The sequence below is a fragment of the Lissotriton vulgaris genome, chromosome 11 (genome assembly GCF_964263255.1).
Source record: "Lissotriton vulgaris chromosome 11, aLisVul1.2, whole genome shotgun sequence".
In the NCBI taxonomy this organism is placed as follows: Eukaryota; Metazoa; Chordata; class Amphibia; order Caudata; family Salamandridae; genus Lissotriton; species Lissotriton vulgaris.
In genome coordinates, this window is record NC_141699.1 from 3,722,750 (window position 1) to 3,739,839 (window position 17,090).

The following is a 17,090-nucleotide window of genomic DNA, read 5'->3' on the forward strand; positions in this document are numbered from 1 at the left end:
GAGGGCGCCCTGGTGCCGTCCGCGGTGTGTTTAGGTGCTGACTTTATTATCTGCATATTATTATGCACGTGGGGGAGGGAGCGACCCCTTGACCCACGCGGGGTGCGGGGGCAATAAAGTGTTTTTATTTTAAATTCTTCGAATAACACTCACTTCACCTGATAATTTAATGGAGGAGGCGGTGCCCCCCCCCCCCCCTCTCTGATAAGACCGGCGGCAAACTAATCACCAAAGATGCAGAGAAGATGCGCTTCACACAAGTACACCGTGGAAAAGCGCCTTGAATATGCCACGGGAGTGCAGCGCTTAATGCCAAATACAATCAAACATATGTATCAAGAACAGGCAGAGAGGGAGAACGAGAAAAGGAGAGAGAGAGAGAGAGAAATAACGCGACAGAAGAAAACGAGAGAGCAAAGTTAGATTCAGATGTAGAGGAGGGTGAAACGAGGACAAAGGCAGAGAGGAAAGGAGAAATACAGAGGGAGAGAAGAATGAAAAGGGAAACGAGCCCGGCGCAGACATCAGAGAATAATAAAAGAGACAGCGGGAGCGAAAGAAAGAGTAAAAGAAGAGAAAACAAAAAGAAGCAGAAACGAAACCCAGACAAAGAAGAGAAAACAAGGAAGCCGGAGGGCAAATACAGACAAGAACACGAAGTCCTAACACTATTTCCCTGACGGCCTTGAATAAACTGTCCAAGGGGTCAGATTTACAAGCCCATTTGCGCCACGTTTGCATCTCTATTAACATGGGATAAGTGACGCAAAAGTGGCGCAAGTGGCTTGTATGCCCCAGGATATTTATCTGCAACACTGAGGGGAAGTGACATGAAAGAATATCTGAGCTCCTAACTCTGAATAATTTATTCCTCGCTCTGCAGCCTCCGCTAAAAAAAACCTCCCTCATCTGCGACGTAAAATTACAAATTAAGGTTCAAAGGTGGTACTCACAGAACGGAGGCGTGCGATGCCAGTCTCGGCTCTGAGCTGGTTTGGTGGCACAGTCCCGGTGCCAGCAGTATTTATCCGGTGACGGACAGAGAGTGCGTCATTGCGTCATCGCCACGACGTACGCCACCGGAGCCGGGTTGTCCCAGGACGTGATCGATAAGAAAGCCCCCTCCCTCCCCACAAACCAACCCTGCCCAGGCTCCCCAGAGAGTCCCATGTCACACACCCGCCTGGTGTCAGTCCGAGGGTTTCACCACTGCATCCTGGGAAGTGTAGTCTCGGTTCACTCCACTTGCAACAACTGGATGAACACACCTGCAGCCATGGCTGGTAGCAGGGCGCTGAAAACGCGGTGTCACGGTGACTGGCAGCCTTCTGATGCACCTACCCCGAGGCAATGGCCTTTACAAAGTAAAGAAATAGGGCCTAGTGCTGTAGTTTAAAACACACTTCCAAAAAATGATTCAGGAGCCAGAAAAGAGGTCTAAAGGCAACTCGGCGATGAATAAACCCGTTTAATAATGCCAATACACCAGTATGGAATAATTGTCATCACCCCACGCCAATGCTTGTAAATAGGTCATTCTGAAGGGAAATCTCTGTTATTCAACCCTATAGCACGCATTTGATCAACCTCCGAATGATGAAACACTGAGTGGATTACACCAGTTCTGAATCTGTGACCTGAGGCCAAACACAGACCTCTCCACTGCTTACTTTAGCTCACTGAGCCACCAAAACCAGGGTGTGAAAGAATCACTACAGATTAGTCGCGGTCGTGCTGTGGTACTTTTAAAACAGAGTTTGTTCTGGGGACATTAGGGCACCCCAAAATGTAGTTAGTCAAAATAACTTTATTCGATCTAGCTAGACCATAAAAGTATAAACGTACACTTCTACATACATCATTTAATATATATTCCTCATAGGATAGGCAACATCATCTTAAAAAACGTTAAACAAACATTAAATAGTCAGAAAGAACATAAAAAGCCATAAAGACAAATAAGAATAGACACGCATCAATCACTTTTTACATAATAGTAGAAGCCCTCTGTTTTATACCGTGTTGGATATAAACTTCAGTTAAGAGCAGATCTTCACAGTAGGGAATTATTGCAAATGAATAAAAGCTGCGATATTGAATAGTCGCCTCTTTTAAAAGAGGTAACATATAGGGCCACATGTATGAAATAAAATTGCATTCTGAAAAAGTGCAAATGGAAAAACCGTTAGTTTGCGACGGCAAAATAGCCTTTGAAAATGTATGAAAGGTTTTGCAATCACAGTTTTAGGTAATCACAAAAATTGCAAATACATAAAATTGGGACTAAAAATAGGGAATCGCAACATTAGCGATTCCCTTAGCAGATGTACCACGCGTTTTCTAAATGCAAACTGTGCATTTAGGATAATGCTATTACTATGGATTCCAAGTCAATGGTAACCATGGGCAAATTTTGAAAAAAGCATTTTTCTAAGTGTCATGTAGTTGCCCCTAGGGCATATGTGCACTATACATGTCCACAATTATTTTCTTTTGGGTGCTTCAGGCCTTAGGCCCCCGGGTACCCTTAAATTTGATTTACCTAATTTGCGATTACCAATTAGATAATCGCAAATTAGCTAATGCAAAACCATTTGCACCTATGGACATTTAAGCCCTATAGGAATGAATGGAGTAGTATTACTTTAATAGCGATTACCTATTAACTCAAGTTAAATAAGGTTCAATACTGGCATTCGTACAGATTCCCATATACGCCTGGACAGTTGCCTTGTCTACCACCCTCCGGATACACTCTCTTCCTGGCAGCCAGCTACAAACGTAACAAAGTTAAAAAGTGAAAAACAGTTATATTAACCAATAATAAATATAAATGGTTGGCAACGATACATACAAATCGCCTCCCTGACGGCTCAGCTGACCGCCCTGAGGTACCGATGGAGAGAGCGGGGCCTCCTTTTCTCCTGAGCAGTTGCCAGGTGAGGTGAGGCTGCTTCCTTGCAATTTCTAGACACCCTGAAATATTCGGTGATTGCGAAGGAAGGATTGTACATACCTTCAAAGAGGTGATTTGGTTGTATCGTTGCCAACCATTTATATTGTATTATTGGTTAATCCAACTGTTTTTCACTTTTTAACTTGGTTTCACTTTTTTTGCAGTAGCAAACATTAGGTGGGTCCTGACGAAGGCACTTGACAAAACGTTATCTGACTGTGCTGAAACATGTTGACCACTTTGTATATCTTTTTTCAAGACAGCTAATAGGTAAAACTGTCTTTTTTTGCACTGTTTTTAATTGTAATTTTGAGAGACAATAATAAATATAGGGTTTCTCATAATTCAATTTTAATTCTTCACTTTTCACCTATGCACTGCACTCAGTTCCTACACACTCCATTACTTTCATCTGATAGGAGTCATATTAAAACATCCTCGGCTCCCATTCACTATGATGGGGTTGTAGCCCTTAGGGCCACAAGTGTGACTGAAAAGAGTAGACCCAGATGATTAAGCATGGGCGGAAAATCCATTCCGCTCGCAGATTTTGCGGATTTTCGGTAAATTTGCAATCCGCGAGATTCACGAATTTCCCGCAAAATCCGCGAGCGGAACGGATTGGGTCAAAAGTTCAAGCTGACTTTTGTAACTCTTTTAGAATGGCGCTGGCAAGCTGCCAGAGCCATTCTAAAATAGTTACAAAAGTCAGCTTCAACAGGAAGCTCTAATAGATAAAGTAAAGCAGGTGCTGCTCAAATTCAGTTACACAATCATTAATCACCCCAAACTTGGGGTGATTAATGATTGTGTAACTTAATTTTACCTTCAACTCGAGCACCTGCTTTACTTTATCGATTAGTACTTCCTGTTGAAGCTATTGCTAGCTATTTTAGAATGGCGCTGGCAGCTTGCCGGCACCATTCTAAGTGGGGCTGAGGGCGGAAGGGCACAAAAGTGGGACAGAGGGCAGAAGGGGACAAAAAATGAGTGGGGCAGAAGGGCACAGAAACAAGTGGTACAGAGGGCAGATGGGCATAAAAAACGAGAGGGTGGCAGTGGCTAACCAGGCAAACAAAAAACCCCGCGAAAATGCAAAGCGCCTCGCGAACACCCGCGAACACGCAAAGTGCCCCGCGAACACACGCAAACTCCCAAAAATAAAAAAATCCGCAAATTCACACGAATTCGTGAATTTTGCAGATTGCGAATTCGCAAATCCGCGGATTGCGAATTCGCAAAATTCGCCCATGCTTACAGATGATGAAGCATGTCACCATCTTGGTGAGTGATGGGAATCCAGTAAATTAGTTAATATTTTTCCAGAAACTTGTTCCCTTTGCAGCAAGCGTCTCAATGGTGTGTTTTCTCTGCAGATCTTGCAATCTTTGGAAGAGTTGTGTAGACCCTTGTTTACTATAGGTATAGGAGTATTGTTAATTGGGGCAAGGTATCCAGGCTGGTCTCAAAATATTGCCTCTGACACTCCCCAAAAAAGTGTTGTTCTTGTTTATTCAGCACTACAACAAACAGCCAACGCCTTTCATTCCATTTTTTATGTGCAAAACTTCTTCAGGGCAAGAAGATGTGTTAGTTTATCACATGCTTTAGTGATGCTGGTGCATAAAGATTTCCGCCCTCTTTCATTTTATAAGTAGTCAAATCAAGTGTCCTACGCATTTTGCTTTGCCCACCACAGAGGACAGCATGAGGAAATGGATCAGTTTATTTCATCCATTGGCTTTCTTGCACTCTGAGTGACAGCATTTTCCTGATCACATGTGCACAGCCACCCGAAAAGGAGAAAAGAATTGCATTTCAGTGGCAGGGCCAGTGAGCCTAGCCTGCTGGGCCACTCATTTATTTTCATATTTCCAATTGTTTGTTTCTGTGTTTGGAAAAAACATTCAAATATTGCACGCTCCAAACGACTACGTTTCAAGATCTTGGGGGCGCCATTTTGGGTTTGCCCGAAGGATTGCTTATAGTTGGTGGGGACTTCAATGCAGTTGGATCTGGGACTTTAGACCGTCATCCATCCAGAGATGTTCGAAATGCGCAGTCCTAGCTTCCTGACTGTAGCGATTTCCTGGCGCTGTAAGAATCATCATCACTGTTATTCAGTGAAAAACGCAATATTGGGGAAAAAGCGCACAAAACTACATGTCCCAGCATCCCTAGGCTTAACACCGGCAAAAAATGAAGGCGGTGCACACTTAAGGGCCGCCCAGAGACCAGGAGAGTGCTTGTCAATTTTCCCTCGAGGTTTTGGAATGGTGGATGGTGCTCCCCGCCGGAGTTCAGCTTGAAGAAGGAAGAAAAGCCGTGTTCCATTGAATGTCACCTTGTTGAACTGTGTTTCCTGGAGGACTTCGTAGAACTTGTTTATATTGCCAGGTATTCGAGTCGGAGGAAGCTTTATGAAGAAGCAGTCATTTTTTAATTAGTCTTGCGACTGAAAACTGTTTCAAGCAGCCGCTGTGCTTTGAACGCAGGAGACGCGTTTTTAAAGGGCATGCGAGAAAATAGTGAAAGTGTTTATTCGAGGCGCGTCTGAGCTAAAGACGCCTTCTGTAGTAACGCTTTCCTTAGTGGCAAAAAATAGATACAGAATTGCAAGGCAATTAGTACCGTGGCAGACTTTGTTTGTTTAGTTAACTAAACTTCTATTCCGGAAAGAAGAAAATTGTGAATTGAGAAAGGCTTCCGCAAAACCGTAAACTGTTTAGTGTGGTATGAAGGAATACCACACATGAAGAAAGGAATGCTGCTAGCCTATTATGCAGATAAATGACTGCTCATGTTTTTGACTTATCCGAGGAGTACATGTCTAAAGTTGGATTCAGCTGTGAAAGTATTCTGTTCCTGATTTAAAAAATATATAGAGCAAGAGAACATTATTCAAGAGACAGTTTGTGAGCTATGGGTGAGTAGTGAGAGGAGAAATAGAAATAATAAGAGTCCAGGTATTTTCCTTCGCATTACTTATACCCATTCTTTGTCATCCTACTGTAGTGTGCACAACTTTGGGGTCTTCGCTGAAGGTTGGCCAGGACTACAAGTGATACACCGAGACCACAGCTGCTTTATTATTTTATCCTTTTTCCCTTCTTCCCTGGGGGCACGAATTCACGCAGAGGTAGTTATTTGCCCTTTGTTGGAGGTCGTGTTTCTGGGGATTAGGGGACTTACATCACCCATCGTCTCCGCTTGGCGTTTGGTAAAGGTTAGTGGCTATATTTGTATTCTTGAGCTACAGCCAATCCTGATAGATTGACAAGCCCAAGTATACATAGCCGGCCTGGACGATGGAGATTGAGACCGTGTTGACCTCTGTGGTGGAAAGCTTAGCGGCCTTACAGCTAGAGGTGAATGCTTCCAGATCAGAGAATCAAGCCTTGTATAAAGAAGTAGGCATTCTCCGGAGGGAGGTAGCAGGACTTTCTAGAGTAAGCACTGGGGGGGCTCCCTATATAAAGCCTGCTACGTTGCCTCCTCCAGTATCCGCAACGTACCCTGCTCCGCTAGGTGCAGAAGGGGGTGAATTTATTGTAACGCCACCAGTAACATCCCCTCCCACTGACCCTGCTCAGACGGTACATATAATTCAAAATATCGGGATACCCTTGGCTCCTCCTGAACCGTTTTTTGGGGATTCACGTAAATTCGAAACCTTCCTGAATCAGTGTAGGTTACATTACTTATGCAAACCCGGGGTATTCCATGATGACTCTGCCAAGACTGCCTTTATGATGTCCTATATGGGAGGGAACGCTGCAAGTTGGACGATACCCTTACTAGAAAGAAACAATCTAGTGTTGCGTAGTTTTCCAAATTTCTGTTTGGAGCTTCGAAAACTTTTTGATAGGAAATCCCACATGTTGACATTAGACAGGGAGTTGATTACATTGAAGCAGGGAACACAAGATCTTCTTTCCTATATTACCACCTTTAATAGGTTAGTGGTAGAAACCGAATGGCCTACTGCAAAAAGGATTTCCTTGTTCTATCAAGGATTGAGGGGAGAACTGAAGGATGTTCTGTCTCAAGTGGTCCAACTCTTAATACCTGCGAAGAATTGATAGATCTAACAGTTCAGTTGGATCATCGTCTCTTAGAACGAAAAGGGGGCAGAAATAGAGGGGATGGTCAATATTTTTTCCCTCGAGTCAGGAGCCCTGTTGAGGATCATCCTAAGGTACCTGAAGGCATTGAACCTATGCAGATAGGAGGAATTCGGGATCCCCTTTCACAAGAAGAAAGAGACAAAAGACGGAGACTGAAACAGTGCATGTATTGCGGAAAAATGGAAACTTTATTAAGGATTGTAGAGCCCGTAATGCAATACCTGGAAAATCTTTTGTTCCCCGTGTCCAAGCCAGTATTCAAGCACGTGAGCCGGCGGAAAACTGACGAACCCAAATCAGGAAGAGATCTCTGCCTTGGGTTCCCACTCTCCAACGATCTCACCAGTACTTGCTAGCACCTTGCATCCAGCTGTGACCCATATGAACCTGAAGGTCAAGCTTTGGATCACTTCTCACGATTCCTTGAATATTGATGCCCTGTTGGATTCAGGGGCAACCGGTAATTACATCGACCAAGAATATGCAATGAAGATCGGGATCGTTTGCATAAAGAAGGAAAAGCCTGAGTTGGTCAAGGCGGTGGATGGAACAGTTTTGTCTTCAGGTCCAGTGTCATATCATACTTGTTCTATGTTAATGCAGACCAGTGTAAACCATCAAGAATATATCCAGTTTGATGTTATTGATGCCCCTCAGTTCCGACTTATCTTGGGCATGCCTTGGTTGACACTTCATGATCCTCAGGTCAGCTGGGCAGCTCGCACCATTACATTGTCCTCGGAATATTGCAAAGAGCATTGCATTCAAGACTCGTTTCGTACCAGCTCCACTGGTATCAATCCTTCTGTATGTCTGGCTTCCTCCTGTTCTCTGAAGCGGTATTGTTGTGCCACCATCCTTCCTGCAGAGTACAGTGAATTTGCTCCTGTGTTTGATAAACAAAAAGCTACCCATTTGCCTCCGCATCGGGTATACGACTGCCGGATAGAACTGGAGCCTGGGGCTGATATTCCGTGCAGCAGGGTCTATGCTCTGACTGAAAAGGAAACGGAGTATTTGAAGAACTATATTGAGGAAAACTTTTCCACAGGTTTTATTCGACATTCGACCTCTCCAGCTTCCTCGCCCATGTTCTTCATTCCGAAGAAGGATTGCGCAGAATTGAGACCCTGCATCGATTATAGAGCCATCAATCGTGTAACCATAAAGAACCGGTATCCTCTCCCCTTAATCCCAGTGCTCATGGATCAACTGAAAGGAGCCCGATATTTTACCAAGCTTGACCTTCGTGGAGCCTACCATCTGGTACGGGTAAAAAGAGGGGATGAGTGGAAAACGGCGTTTCGGACAAAGTTTGGGCTGTTCGAGTATCGGGTGATGCCATTTGGGCTATGCAATGCCCCTGCCGCCTTTCAGTATTTTATGGACGAGGTGCTGCGGGGATGTTTGGAAACCTTCTGTGTCGTATATATCGACGACATTTTGGTATATTCATCAACTCTGGCAGAGCATATAACACATGTCAAAACCGTGCTTGGAAGATTGCAGCAATATACGCTATATGCAAAACTAGAGAAGTGCTTATTTCATGCACAGGAGGTGTAATTTCTTGGCTATGTGATTAACGCCCAAGGCTTCCAGATGGATAACAGTAAAGTTGAAGCCATAACCGAGTGGTGTACCCCCCAGAATGTCAAAGCGGTACAGAGCTTCCTCGGTTTTTCCAATTATTACCGAAGATTTATTAAGGATTTTTCAAAGATCATACATCCTATCTCTCGTCTTTTGCGAAAGAACGTTCCTTTTGTCTGGAGTGCGGAGGCAGACAAATCGTTCAGGCATCTTAAAGAACGCTTCACACAGGCACCTATACTCCGTCATCCTGATTCTCAGATCCCCTTTGTACTGGAAACCGATGCATCTCAATATGCAGTTGGAGGGGTTTTGTCACAACGCCATCCTGTGTCAGGTCAATTACATCCGGTTGCCTTTTTCTCAAAGAAACTCACTCCTTGTGAGACCAACTATTCCGTTTCCGACAAAGAACTATTGGCCATAAAGAGAGCTTGTGAGGAATGGCGTCACTACCTCTTGGGAGCTGTGCACACCGTCGAAATATATACTGACCACAGGAATTTGCGGTATTTGAAAACAGCCAAGGCCCTTACTCCCCGGCAATTAAGGTGGACCCTGTTTTTTTCCGATTTTGACTTTGTAATTAAGTACAAACCAGGACCCCAAAATGGGAAGGCGGATGCTCTCTCCCGTATAGGTGAAACAGGAGAACAGAGAGAGATCAAAGACTTAGAACCTCTCTTAATACTAACTGAAGTGGAGGAACCTTCAATGTCGGTGGCCTTGTTATCGTCACATAAATTTCTGGAAGACGTACGAGTTTCTGTGGCAGAGATGGATGTCCTTGAATGGGTACAGGAGGATCCAGAACATCGTTCAGAAAAGGATAACCTTGCATATCATCACACTGCCATTTACGTACTGACTGATACTCTTCGGCAACAAGTAATGGCTTGGATCCATGATTCCCCCTTGGGTGGCCATCTCGGAATCTATAAAACTATTGCCAGTATGGAGCGTTCCTTTTGGTGGCCTCAACTCCGTGATGATGTTCGGCTGTACAATAAGAATTGTGCTATTTGTGTGCAAGGAAAATCTCTCCACATAAAACCTGTTGGACTCCTCCGACCATTATCTATCCCTCCTCAACCTTGGCACACATTGTCCATGGACTTTATAGTTGAAATGCCACCCTGTGATGGAAAAACAGTGATCCTCGTTGTGGTTGACCATTTGACAAAAATGGGGCATTTCATTCCTTTGATTGGCTTACTGACTTCAGTAGAACTAGCGGCAGTCTTCCTTCAACACATAGTGAGAGCTCATGGTATTCCTTGTGTGCTGATTACGGATCGGGGGTCCCAGTTCACGTCTCGGTTCTGGAGGGCTCTTTGTAAGACCTTGGATATTGATGCCCGTCTGTCCACTAGCTACCACCCTCAGACAGATGGTAAAACGGAACGTCTAAACCAGACGCTGGAACAGTACCTTAGGTGTTTCACTCAGCAAAACGGATTGGAGTGGACTACGTTGATATGGATGGCTGAATTCGCCTACAATAATGCCCAACATTCCACATTAGGTTGCTCCCCTTTTTTCTGTTTACATGGTTACCATCCCAAATCACTACCCTTTGATATGCCTGTTCGTTCCCCTGTGCCTAGCATACATGAACATCACGCACATCTAAGGGCTGTACTGATTGCAGCTAAGCGTAGTTTGGCTGCCGCACAAACATCTCAGAAACATTTTGCTGATAGGCACAGAACAGAGGAACCAACCTACAGGGTGGGGGATAAGGTTTGGCTCTCCACAAAAAATCTCCATATCAAAGGGGTGTCCAAATTAAAACCTAAATATGTGGGTCCCTACAATATAGTGGAGGTCATTAACCCTGTGGCAATGAAGCTTTCCCTACCGGCGTCTTGGCAGATTCATCCTGTGTTTCATGTTTCTCTTCTCCAACCCCGTCTTCCTGGTATGAGACTACAGGAGAACCCTCTTCCAATTGAAGTTGATGGTGAAGAAGAATATGAGGTTCAGTCTATCCTTGACTCCCGTATGTTGAGGGGTAGAGTTCAGTATTTGGTGGAATGGAAGGGATATGGGCCTGAGGAAAGGACATGTGAACCTGTGGGTAACTTGCATTGTCCTGAGTTGGTGGACCGCATTCATGCTATGCATCCGGGCAAACCAGGTTGACTGCCAGGTCGGCAGTCCTCGAGAGGGGGTTCTGTAGCGATTTCCTGGCGCTGTAAGAATCATCATCACTGTTATTCAGTGAAAAACGCAATATTGGGAAAAAAGCGCACAAAACTACATGTCCCAGCATCCCTAGGCTTGATACCGGCGAAATATGAAGGCGGTGCACACTTAAGGGCCGCCCAGAGACCAGGAGAGTGCTTGTCAATTTTCCCTCGAGGTTTTGGAATGGCGGATGGTGCTCCCCGCCGGAGTTCAGCTTGAAGAAGGAAGAAAAGCTGTGTTCCATTGAATGTCACCTTGTTGAACTGTGTTTCCTGGAGGACTTCGCAGAACTTGTTTATATTGCCAGGTATTCGAGTCGGAGGAAGCTTCACGAAGAAGCAGTCATTTTTTAATTAGTCTTGCGACTGAAAACTGTTTCAAGCAGCCGCTGTGCTTTGAACGCAGGAGACGCGTTTTTAAAGGGCATGCGAGAAAATAGTGAAAGTGTTTATTCGAGGCGCGTCTGAGCTAAAGACGCCTTCTGTAGTAACGCTTTCCTTAGTGGCAAAAAATAGATACAGAATTGCAAGGCAATTAGTACCGTGGCAGACTTTGTTTGTTTAGTTAACTAAACTTCTATTCCGGAAAGAAGAAAATTGTGAATTGAGAAAGGCTTCCGCAAAACCGTAAACTGTTTAGTGTGGTATGAAGGAATACCATTCATGAAGAAAGGAATGCTGCTAGCCTATTATGCAGATAAATGACTGCTCATGTTTTTGACTTATCCGAGGAGTACATGTCTAAAGTTGGATTCAGCTGTGAAAGTATTCTGTTCCTGATTTAAAAAATATATAGAGCAAGAGAACATTATTCAAGAGACAGTTTGTGAGCTATGGGTGAGTAGTGAGAGGAGAAATAGAAATAATAAGAGTCCAGGTATTTTCCTTCGCATTACTTATACCCATTCTTTGTCATCCTACTGTAGTGTGCACAACTTTGGGGTCTTCGCTGAAGGTTGGCCAGGACTACAAGTGATACACCGAGACCACAGCTGCTTTATTATTTTATCCTTTTTCCCTTCTTCCCTGGGGGCACGAATTCACGCAGAGGTAGTTATTTGCCCTTTGTTGGAGGTTGGAGGTGTTTCTGGGGATTAGGGGACTTACATCACCCATCGTCTCCGCTTGGCGTTTGGTAAAGGTTAGTGGCTATATTTTTATTCTTGAGCTACAGCCAATCCTGATACTGACTTCCTGGATACCATGGGGCTTATAGATTGCTGGAGGCTACTTCATCCCGTTCAGCGCCAGTATTCCTTCCACTCGGGAGCGCACGGTAGCCTCTCCAGGATTGACTATGTTCTGGCATTGGCTGCCCACGCGTCGGCCGTCTCTGAGGGCCGTTTGATGTCCAGAGGCATTTCAGACCATTCCCCGGTCTGGGTGTCCTTTGACATCGTAGTGGCCTCGAGAGTAGCGCCAGTCAATCCGTGGTACTTCCGCAACCCTAAGACTCGTGACCTCCTGGCTAAAGCCATTGAGCTGTATTTTTCTGAAAATACGGGCTCAGTAGCGTCGGCCATGTCCCTATGGGAGGCCTTTAAGACTGTCCTGAGAGGAGAAGCTTTCTCCTTAATAGCCGAGGTGCGCAGACGTAGAGACGAGGATGTGGTGCGGCTGGAATCAGAGATTGCGGCCCTTGATTCCCAATTGGAGACTGGTCCGACACCTGCCCTGCTCCACGCTCTCTCACTTAAGCAGTCGGAGTACCGGGCCACTGCTACTGACGCTGCCAAGGCAATGGGCAGAGAACAGCAAGGGAGGATTTACGATGTCGGGGACAAGGCAAAGGCAGGCAAGCTTATTGCTTGGCTTGACAAGAAGGAGAAGGCCTCCCAGGTGGTTCCCGAGGTGCTTGGGGAGGACGGACTAGCCGTCACCGGCCCCAGCGCTATAGTCACGGTCTTCGCCGATTATTTTGAGTCCGTGTATACCTCGGCTTCCGTCATGTCTGAGGCGGACTCTGCCGCCCTCCTTGAAGAGGTTGACCTTCCGTGTCTGTCGGGCACCGAACGTGACGACATGGATAGAGGTATAACGGCGGACGAGGTCGCGCTTGCGATACGCTCTTTAAGGTCTGGCAAGGCTCCCGGCCCTAATGGCCTCCCGGTGGAGCTTTATAAAATAAAGGCCGGCACCATTGCTTCGCCCCGGCGGAACATTTTCCTTGAGGCGCGGGAGATAGGTGAGCTCCCCCCGGACCAAAGATTGGCCACCATAGTGGTCATTCACAAGGAAGGGAAGCCCAGAGACCTCTGTCGGTCGTATCGCCCAATCTCTTTGTTGAATGCCGAGCCTAAGATCCTGGCTAAACTATTGGCCAATCGGTTGGTGGGTGCGATTAGCGATCTGGTCCATCCGGACCAATCGGGCTTTATTCCTCATCGCAACACTGCCCTTAATCTTAGGAGGCTCCATGCGGTCATGGCAAGGGTCAGTACACTCCGGGAGCCGACCATCTTGGCGTCTCTGGACGCGACGATGGCTTTTGATTCCCTTGAATGGAATTACCTGTGGGCGGTGCTGGCTAAGTTTGGGTTTGGCCCTGAATTTATTAGATGGGTCAAGCTCCTATACGCTAACCCACTGGCCAATGTTACGGTCAATGGCCGAGTGTCCGCATCTTTTGCCCTTCGAAGAGGCACCAGGCAGGGTTGCCCCCTGTCACCTCTGTTATTTGCATTGGCGCTTGAACCCCTTGCTGCTTGGTTACAGGCGCACCCTGATATCAATGGAATACGGTGGTCGTCTGGTTTCGAAGACCGCGTGTCCTTATATGCGGACGACATTTTGTTCTACCTCACCTCTCCTTGTAGATCCCTGATTGTGGCTTGTGACGTGCTGCATATCTTTGGCAGATACTCGGGCCTGGTTATTAACTGGTCAAAATCTCACCTTTATGTATTGAGTGGTGAGATTCCGCGTCTTCCCAGGGGCTGCGCCATACAGATCGCGAGGCAGGGGTTTAAATACCTGGGCATTTATATTTCAACCGATGCCTGGACACAATATGCCCAGATTCTTGTATGCGCTCCAGAATACTCAGGACCCAGTCCCCTCTGGGTATTTTAGAGAGGTCGAAGGTTTGCAGCGGACCCTCCTCTGGGAAGGTAGACCACGGATTGCTATAACCAAACTGACGCTTCCGTGGTACAATGGTGGCATCGCTCTGCCGGACATCCGACGGTACTACTGGGTCTCCCAATTGGCCGCCCTTAACCACGGTTTCTACGGACCGGCTGATAGTCCGGGATACGCCATGGATCGGTGGCTCCTTGATGGCGGGAAATACTACAGGGCGCTGTATTCGAGATCTCTGGATGGAGGAATGACGGGCCCCACTAGGACAGCTGTGCACATATGGAGAGCTGTCACAAAGGCACAGGGTTGGAAGGGAAGGCTTACGTTGGCCACCCCGCTTTACGACTCAGACCTATTGGGCAAATTGAGGCACACAAAGGGGTTTGATCGGTGGGACCTTATTGGCATCTCTAGGGTAGACGACATGATGGCTAAAGGCGAGATAAAGTCTTTCGCCGCTTTACAAGCGGAGTTTCAGCTGGGAACGACGGAATTCTTTAGATATGCCCAACTACGACACGCCCTTATGGCAGTGCTGCCGGCAGGTGAGAGAGTCCCTGAGTCATCCACGCTAGAAGACAGGGTGTTGGATGGTCATATGCCGGACAGCGCCATTTCATTGGTCTACAAAAAATTGATCAACGTCCGAACGGACCTTCTACTGAGTGTGAGGGACTAGTGGGTGCGTGATGGAGTCGAACTGGATGATGAAGATTGGCAGTATGCGGTGTCTTCTCCCAAGGAAGTGGCAATCCCAGCTAGATTACGCCTGGTCCAATTGAAAATTCTTCATAGAGTGTATGTGACCGGCCCCTGGTTGATTCATATGGGGCACTCGGTGGATGGTCTCTGTAGGCGCGAATGTGGTGAACTGGCCACATTCATGCACATTATCTGGGAGTGCCACGCCATAGCCTCTTACTGGAGGCGTGTCCATGCGGTGATGCGTGAGGTGACTGGTGTGGATTTGCCGGTGGAGGCCCGGCGTTGCTTGCTGAATGTGTGGGGCCCCACGGATTACAATAACGCGCAAACCCAATGGGTCACCCTGGGAAACATGGTGGCGAAACGTGACATCGCTCAGAAGTGGGGCGCCCCGTCGCCTCCCTCTGCGGAACTGTGGAAGACCAACATGGATTGGTATATGGTTCGCGAGAAAACGGTGTACGTGGCCCGGGGCAAGAAGTGGAGTATGATCTGGGGGGCTTGGAATGAATACAGGGGTGATATCTGTCTACCTCCTGACACTGCCCCATCGGATATACGACTTTCCCCCTAGCCCTTATTTCCAACCGGCTCATCATTACATTGCCATCCTGGTTCTCTTTCCCCCCATAGTCGTCCATTTTGTACTGTTCAGGTGCACCCTGTGGGCATAAGGCCCTGCCCTCTCCTGCGTTGGGTATTGTCGCATTTATGTACTTATTCCTTGCCATTTCACACTGGTTTTGGTGTTTCTTTAGATTCATTATTTCATAGGTTTGTCATTATTATAACATAAAACTAAACCTGATACGATTTTATAACATGTACTGTGTGCACTGAACATCCTTTTTTTAATAATGCTGCCTAGCCTCCGGGATGTAAGGCTAAATAGCGGTGTGCCTTGATTTTTCAATAAAGGGTTTCAAAAAAAAAAAAAAAAAATATTGCACGCTTGCCAAGGCCAGCCCGACTGGCGTTGCCACGCCTGTGCTACGTGTTGCTCAGTCTTTTGAGTGCATTACTTTTTCTCCTTTTGTTGAATTGTCGGGCGTGGGTGCAGTTATTCATATTTATTCTCTAGGGTTCGGATACAGAATCACTTCTCTTGACCCCTTCTAGTGAGAACTGCAGACAGATTACATGTGAGAATAATGTGCAGAGGGGCACTGTGTTTCGGTTTCCTTGTCTCCCTGGGTGGTTCTAGCTCCTAACCCTATCCACTCTTGGTGAGGACTCAGTGTGCTACCCAGTTATTGGCTCCTTTCCCTGCTTCAACACATGAAGTCTATTCTGCCTTTCCCTGGCATCTAGACGTGCCTGCTGCGTGCCACTGCCTGCAGATCTGTACACCAGACTCCTCCCAAAGCCTGGCTCTCTGACAAGAAGCCTGGCTCTGACGAGAAGCCTGGCTCTCCGACGAGAAGCCTGGCTCTCCCCCGACGAGGAGCCTGGCTCTCCGAGGAGAAGGCTGGCTCTACGACAAGAAGCCTGGTTCTCAGATGAGAATCTGGCTCTCCGGCGAGAAGCCTGGCTCTCCCCCGACGAGAAGCCTGGTTCTCCCCCGACGAGAAGCCTGGCTCTCCCCCGACGACAAGCCTGGCTCTCCCCCGACGACAAGCCTGGCTCTCCCCCGACGACAAGCCTGGCTCTCCCCCGACGACAAGCCTGGCTCTCCCCCGACGACAAGCCTGGCTCTCCCCCGACGACAAGCCTGGCTCTCCCCCGACGACAAGCCTGGCTCTCCTCCAGCGAGAAGCCTGGCTCCCCTCCAGCAAGAAGCCTGGCTCTCCTTCGACGAGAAGCCTGGCTCTCCTCCAACCAGAAGCCTGGCTCTCCCCCGACGAGAAGCCTGGCTCTCCTCCGACGAGAAGCCTGGCTCTCCTCCGATGAGAAGCAGGGCTCTCCTCCGACGAGAAGCCTGGCTCTCCTCCGACGAGAAGCCTGGCTCTCCTCTGACGAGAAGCCTTGCTCTCTGACGAGAAGCCTTCCTCTCCCCCGACGAGAAGCCTGGCTCTCCTCCGAGGAGAAGCATGGCTCTCCTCTGACGAGAAGCATGGCTCTCCTCTGACGAGAAGCCTGGCTCTCCGACGAGAAGCCTGGCTCTTTCCCCGACGAGAAGCCTGGCTCTCCCCCGACGACAAGCCTGGCTCTCCCCAGACGACAAGCCTGGCTCTCCCCCGACGACAAGCCTGGCTCTCCCCAGACGACAAGCCTGGCTCTCCCCAGACGACAAGCCTGGCTCTCCCCAGACGACAAGCCTGGCTCTCCCCAGACGACAAGCCTGGCTCTCCCCAGACGACAAGCCTGGCTCTCCCCGAACGACAAGCCTGGCTCTCCTCCGACGAGAAGCTTGGCTCTCATGCGAGAAGCCTGGCTCTGCATCCACTGCTGTACAGCTGTGGCCACAGAACCCAATGTCCTCCCTTAACCCTGGTGCAT

General features: G+C 47.5%; 1 protein-coding gene across 2 annotated transcripts in view; it reads right to left on the reverse strand.

The window, feature by feature from the left end:
• LOC147678869 (catechol O-methyltransferase-like) overlaps positions 1 to 17,090 on the reverse strand; it is a 93,553-nt gene that overhangs the window by 59,496 nt on the left and 16,967 nt on the right. The window contains exon 1 of one of the 2 annotated variants that reach the window (XM_086942627.1): positions 954 to 1,025. The exons of the other annotated variant lie outside the window; for it this stretch is intronic. The gene's annotated coding sequence lies outside the window, so the exon portion shown is untranslated. Of the gene's footprint in view, positions 1 to 953; positions 1,026 to 17,090 lie in introns of those variants that run through there. 2 annotated transcript variants of the gene reach the window in all.